General features: G+C 42.5%; 1 long non-coding RNA gene across 2 annotated transcripts; it reads left to right on the forward strand.

The window, feature by feature from the left end:
• The first annotated feature begins 3,526 nt into the window (after positions 1-3,526).
• On the forward strand, positions 3,527-6,160 carry LOC116219348. Of its 2 annotated transcripts, XR_004163173.2 has the most exons (7): positions 3,527-3,882; positions 4,049-4,075; positions 4,176-4,241; positions 4,331-4,375; positions 4,476-5,348; positions 5,438-5,529; positions 6,010-6,160. It is a non-coding gene; the product is annotated as an uncharacterized LOC116219348 (long non-coding RNA). The 2 variants fall into 2 exon arrangements; XR_006151612.1 differs by having other exon boundaries at positions 4,331-5,348.
• Positions 6,161-6,864: the final 704 nt, after the last annotated feature.

Genomic DNA, 6,864 nt, shown 5'->3' on the forward strand with positions numbered 1-6,864 from the left:
GAGGAGTGGTTCTCCTCCTTACTCTCCACAGCAAGTTCCTCCTGGATCTGGTGTGAAGCCTCAGCAGCAGAGATGCGTCGCGGCATCTTGTAACTCCTCAGTCGGTATAAAAACAACCCAACAAGTGGACATGTTTTATACTGGTGAAATGGGGCGTTTTCTCAGGTTTTCTTGCTATGGCATTAATGGTAATTAGTTTTATACTATATAATGAAGATTCAGTCTTAGGTTTGTCAGTCATGGCTCAGGTTTATTCTTGTACAATGGTGGCCAACCACTGTGAGACAGAGACTTCAAGATCCACCCTTCCTCTCAGAGCTTCACCTCAGCATATCTGATTATCCCTTGAGGGACAGTCTGTTAAATACACTGATATTTAAGGGGTGTTACCGTCTATTCAAATGGACCATGGGTACAAAGCTCTTTGTCTCGACCGGGGGAGGGGGAGGTGAAAGTCTCTGTCTCACCTCACTCCTCAGGTCAACCCAAAAAATACCTTCACCCATGTTTACATGCTAGTTAAATCCAAATAAAAGTAACAATTATAACTAGGTATAAGATCATTGAATTATTGACTATGGCATATTCTTATTAACTATACTGGTCCCTTCATCATGACCCAGTAGCGCTGTGTCATAATGTCATACAGCCAGAGTGTCGAATATACATGTATGTATGTATCATTTCATATGATTTGCATATGGTCACATTGTAATCGTGGCCTACATACCCCGCAAACAGGGGACGTCCCCAGGACGTTAACAGGACATTCGCTACGTCCCCAATCGTCCCCAATTGGTCCCCGCCACAACGTTCGCTAGAGGACGTTACCAGAACGTTTTTGACGTTCGTAGCAAGTCTACGTTTGGTCCTTCTCTGACGTTCGCATGAGCCTTAAATCGGACTTTTAGGGAACGTTGTAATTTGGTCTCTCAGCACATGTCCCCAGGACGTCCTTCAAAAACGTCCCCGTAACCTTTACCCGTGGTCCTCTGCGTGACGTTCGCTTGAGCCCTAAATCGGACTTTTAGGGAACGTTCTGATTTGGTCTCTCAGCACACGTCCCCAGGACGTCCTTCAAAAACGTCCCAGTAACCTTTACCCGTGGTCCTCTGCGTGACGTTCGCATGAGCCTTAAATCTGACTTTTAGGGAACGTTCTGATTTGGTCTCTCAGCACACGTCCCCAGGACGTCCTTCAAAAACGTCCCTGTAACCTTTACCTGTGGTCCTCTGCGTGATGTTCGCATGAGCCTTAAATCGGACTTTTAGGGAACGTTCTGATTTGGTCTCTCAGCAGACGTCCCCAGGACGTCCTTTAAAAACGTCCCCGTAACCTTTACCTGTGGTCCTCTGCGGGACGTTCAGATTCGGTCCTTCAAAAACCTCCCACTGACGTTCGCATTCGGTCTTTCACCTCTTTTAACAAATAGCGTAACTTCTATACTTTTCAAGCGCGTCTGTGAAACATGCTCATGAACAGGGGCGGCGCTAGGGGGGTGCTCTAGCTCCCCTGGATTAGCCATACTACCCCTAATAAAATAATGGTTTATTTATTATTGTTATTTAATTTCATCCTGCGTTATTTATTGTGTGATAATAATATTTAACTCACAAAAGAAAATTATAACAGATTGAAATTAACAGATTGTTTTGGACACAGAGCAATCATGCTGTCATAACCTTTGACCCAATGTTCACGCCGCACGCGTGAACGTTGGCGTTACCTCACAGTTGAAGGAGAAAGCGAGCTAGTGCTTGGTAGTTTCGAGTTAACATCAACAATGCATCGGTTTTTGCTACCTCAATTTCCACGTTTGGAAGAACGATTAAGAAACGACTGTGACGCAGAAGAAAAAGAAATGCCAGGGGTATCTGGTGTGGATTTTTAAGGAGAGGAACGTTGTGGTAAAGGAGGTCAACCCTGCACCACTACTGAGGGTGCTAACCATGGTGCTAGCAGCATCAGTGACATTAGCATGAACGCTCAGGATGGCCCGAAAAGACTCCAGAAATATCCACCTCGCATGTTTGGAGTCCAGCAAAGGACTTTTTGTAAAAGCTGGTTGGAACAGTTTGCTTGGTTGGAGTACAGTGTAACTAAGGTATTGTTAGCTGTGTAACATTGATGAACGCTGTCTGATTTGTTGCATGCATTGATTCCCCTGTGTAGCCGAAGACTCGTTTCGGTTGATTAGCAACGAAAAGGCCCTTTTTTCCCGAAGATTTAGAGCCACCTTAAACTGTCTCTGTGCTACTGTATGTATACATACGGCTCTATGTGATTATTGATGATTGTGAACTGAAATAATATATACCTTTTTTAACGCATTTCTGACTCTGACTGTTTTAGTTAATTCTATCTACTATTCCAAGATTAATTTCACTGTCTTACATGGTAGTGGTCACCTGGCGCCCAACTTGAACCCTTACTTCCACAAGTGTTTTAAAGTAAGTTAAGTATTTGGGATTGCGGACTATAACATGCTGTATGCATTTTGTCAGTGACCGTCACAGATGTGCACATCCATCGGAAGTAGCCTAGATAATGATAACAATAATGCAATCGGTTTGTTTAGCGCTTTTGACGCTTCAGAGAGCAAACATGTAAACAGATGATAGACGATTTGGTGGGGAGGTGTTGTAGTAGAGAACCATGTGACACATAGGCTATCACCCTCATTTGATAGCTCCCCAATAGCACCTGCAGAATCATAACAATTTTCTCTCCCTCAAGTTTTTATGTAACCATTTCAGTGGATTGATTATTCTAAGGATTGACTTGTGTTAACCCATAATGGTTGACATTCACATAAACTACAAAAATGCAACTGGGGTCAATCACAAACAAGAATAACATCAAAGGAAAATAGACATTTTTAGCAAGCTATTATGTGCATTGTGTTCCAATGGGGCATTTCTGGCTGGTTTTGTAAACAAACAAAAAAAACACTGACCATGCCCTTAATGCAGCTATAAGAACTTATACACATCTTTTAACAGACTAGGAAATGCACATTACATACAACCTACTACCTTGTGAGTTCAGTAACAGAGTGTGTGTGTGAAGGTGGTGGTCTTAATTAAATGCAATACAATACAATATTCCTTTATTAAACCATGAGGGTACATTTTCATTTTCAGGTATAGTGACACAAAGCTGTATAAAATTAAAACAATGGTAAGATCTGGGGAAAAAAACCTTGTGCAGGTTGCCAACCGCCTAGAAGAAATCATAAAAGTAAAAATGAGGTGGGGATGGGAGTGTTTTGTGTAGGGTTCAGACAAACCTACAGCCATATCTACTGACTCCGTGTGATTCACGCATCTATCAGTGAAGTAGGTGGAGGTGGGGATGGAGTGAAGGGTGGCGGAGGCAGGGGTGGCCGGGATGAAAGTGAGGGTAGAGTGATTCCCCCTGAAAAACAGAAAATGTGTCCCAAGTCCCCTGCCTCATCAAAACCCAAGGACATCACCTTCATAAGTGGATTAGCAACACAACTATGTACACTAATGCAGGATGGTCTGGAATGGATGGGCAGATCCCTATCAGTAGAAGTCCGTTGTGTAACCCTGCTAAGGCCATGGTGTGAAGCTATTTTCAGGGTACTACGGTTGCAACAAATGTAACCAGAAGGGGGCCTGGGATGGAAGAATGCTCTACCCAGAGATGGACAGTGTCACCTTGAAGACCAACCAGTCCTTCAGGGAGTGTTGGCAGCCCGAATACCACCATGAGAGCATATCTCCCTTTTGCAGCCTGCCAATTGATATGGTCCATTCTTTCCCAGCTGACTTATGCACCAATGCTGCCTAGGTGTCATGGAGAAGCTGCTACTCCTGTGGACAAGAGGAAAGACTGAGGTCAGACAAACACCTGAATGTAAGTAATTCATATATACAAATGTGGCCTCTTCAACTATCAATAATTAGCCATACTAATATATATTAGCTCAACTCTTGCCATATAGTGGTTCAAAATGTTTTAGCTGTCTTACAATTACACATGTCAATTTTTTCTTTTCTTTTTTTCTTTGCTTGCCTTGCAGTCGATTTGCAAGATGACACATCTGAAGGTAACTAAACAACTAGAATGAAAGCTACCTACATAATAAGTATGAAAAAAAGGTAAAATGCATTTAAACTGATTTCAATCGTTTCTCACTGATGACACAGATGAAAGAGCGGCACATCCGCCTATGAAGAGGTCAAGGCCTTCGGGCCTACCCAGGGCTCCCCAATGTGAGTATAACACTGGAGAATATTTCTACATATGACTTAAACATATTTAGCTCCACCCAGCTCCCTCCTTTCTGCCTATGTTTTTACAGTTACTGAAAGTCCCCGGCAGCCCCTGGACATCCAGGAACCTCAAAGTAATAATCGCATTACATCAATGTTTTGAAATAAATTCTCATTTGTGGGAAGTTATTTTAAATTCAGGTTGGTCATGTAATATTTTTTTTGTCTTTACAGCTGTAGAATCAGAACCCATTGCTGGTGTAAGCACAACGCTACAACGAGAACGTAAATGTGCAGCAGGACTATTTAATTAGTCTGATATGGGGGCAAGGTCATGAAAAAGAATGCCAAGTGAGGGGACGGAAAAAAAATCTGAAAATTTGTAATAATAACTACATATACAGTAATAGTAGACCTACAACAACATATTGTATTTTGTAAATGCATCACAACAACAGAAGTGCATGAGGGCATAGCCAATTTCAAATAACAAGGATATTGTCTGGCCTCGTGCCGATAGCCCCACTCTCACTGTTTCAATAAGAGATTGATTGTTTTAACATACATTTTTACACCACATTTTAATTATTTCACACAGAGGTCAGTAATATGTTCGATGCATTTGAGCGGAGGATGGTGTTTAAGCTTGAAAAGCTGCACGAGGGCTTTGAGAGGAGGATGCTGTTGAAGCTGGAAGTGATGCAAGAGGGCTTCAACAGCATCCTCACCAAGGTGGTGGACCTCCTGGAGGGCCAGGGCTACAGGCCAGTGGCCAAAAAGGTAGAAGACCTTTTGGAGCGGCCACTGGAGACCCTGGAGGAGATGGTCGAGCTATGCCACAGACTCCAGGCAGATAACCCATACAAAAAAAAGATTGCGAGAACGATTCATTCCACATTTTCTTACCTGACTTCTTTCCTGATATGGCATTCTCATGACAGATCTTTTGATTTTTACAGATTCAGTACTTGAGTCTGCAGGCTGGGATGAGCATCGGAGATGGAGTGAGGCGAATGAGTCGGCAGCAATGGACTGTGGGGTCTATTTAGTTATAAGGGCAGAAAGGGGAAACTGGCGTTTCAGGAGCTGCAGATCAGGCATTAATAAGTAAGTATGGAGTAGGTCATATTTACATAAACCCATCAGTGTTTTCACTCAGCCTAATTAATCCTTTTCCATTGTTGCCAATCTTGCAGGAGCATGTCATAAGGCCTACCCTCAAATTAAAGGCAGGTGCGTGGAGGACTGCATAGCAGCCACTTTAAAACACGCTCCTCACCGTGGCCAGGTGCGCTTCTCAACACATTCAAAAATAGATAATTACATAAAAAAAACGCGAAATAAATGAGTGCAACGTAGGCCTAATGGAAATGACTTGTTGGACTAATGAAATTTCCACATTAGCTTTTCTAGCTAACTGAAGTTTGCTCGCTAGTTACATTTACATTTAGTAATTTAGAAGACGCTTTTGTCCAAAGCGACGTACAAGGGAGAGAACAGTCAAGCTAAGAGCAATAAAAACCTGGTATAACAATAAATACCACTTTACATAAGAAATAGAAAAACGACATAGAAAAGAGTGCGGGAATGTAACTGCTGTAAGTGCAAGTTAAGCACTAGTCAAGGTGCTAGTTGCTGGCATATGCTTAAGTATTTGCTTTTGATACACTAGTTAATACACTACACAGTCTTCTCTCTATAATGTAGTCTATAATTCTTACCTTTTAAGTGGATTCTGATTTAAGGTGTTGTCCTCTTCTTTATGCAGATGCCCACATGTCCGCCCGTGGACGAGGAGGAGGAAGAATTGGAAGCGGAAGTGGAAGACGAATTCCAAACTTGAAGATTTTATTGTATTATGAATTGTTGAATAAATTATGTTTTATCCTGAATATGTCTTTCTTTTAGCTTGGAGAAAATAAAATAGTATAAGTTTAGTACAAGTCACAGCGACAGAAACAAATAAAAATAATAATAACATTAATAATAAGTGCCATATAAGGCGACTAAAGGTCGTCAATAAGCACATCTAGCTTTCCTAAAACGGTAGTTACCCCAACGTCCCTGCTACATTCGCTGTGCGTCGTTTGAACGTCCTTGAATAACGTCCCCAGGACGTCTAAAAAACATTTCCCAGACGTCACTGCAATGACCTCGGGACGTTCTTTAAACGTCGTTGAATAACGTCCCCAGGACGTCTAAAAAACATTTCCCAGAAGTCACTGCAATGACCTCGGGACGTTCTTTGAATGTCGTTGAATAACGTCCCCAGGACATCTAAAACACATTCCCCAGACGTCACCGCAATGACCTCGGGATGTTCTTGGAACGTCATTCAGAACGTCCCCAGGACCTCTAGAAAACTTTTCCCAGACGTCACCGCAATGTCCTCGGGACGTTCTTGGGACGTCCTGCAGAACGTCCCCAGGACCTATAGAAAACGTTTCCCAATTGTCACCGCAACATCCTCGGGACGTTCTTGGAACGTCGTGCAAAACGTCCTAGGTTTGTCAAGGGAACCATACACATTTACGTTTTTGCAACGTTCGGAAAGACCATTAGAGGACGTCGAGGGGACGTCATTTTGCTTACAGGGTATCAACAATGACACCCAGATTTAAAA

This window comes from Clupea harengus, chromosome 24, assembly GCF_900700415.2.
Source record: "Clupea harengus chromosome 24, Ch_v2.0.2, whole genome shotgun sequence".
NCBI classification, from domain to species: domain Eukaryota; kingdom Metazoa; phylum Chordata; class Actinopteri; order Clupeiformes; family Clupeidae; genus Clupea; species Clupea harengus.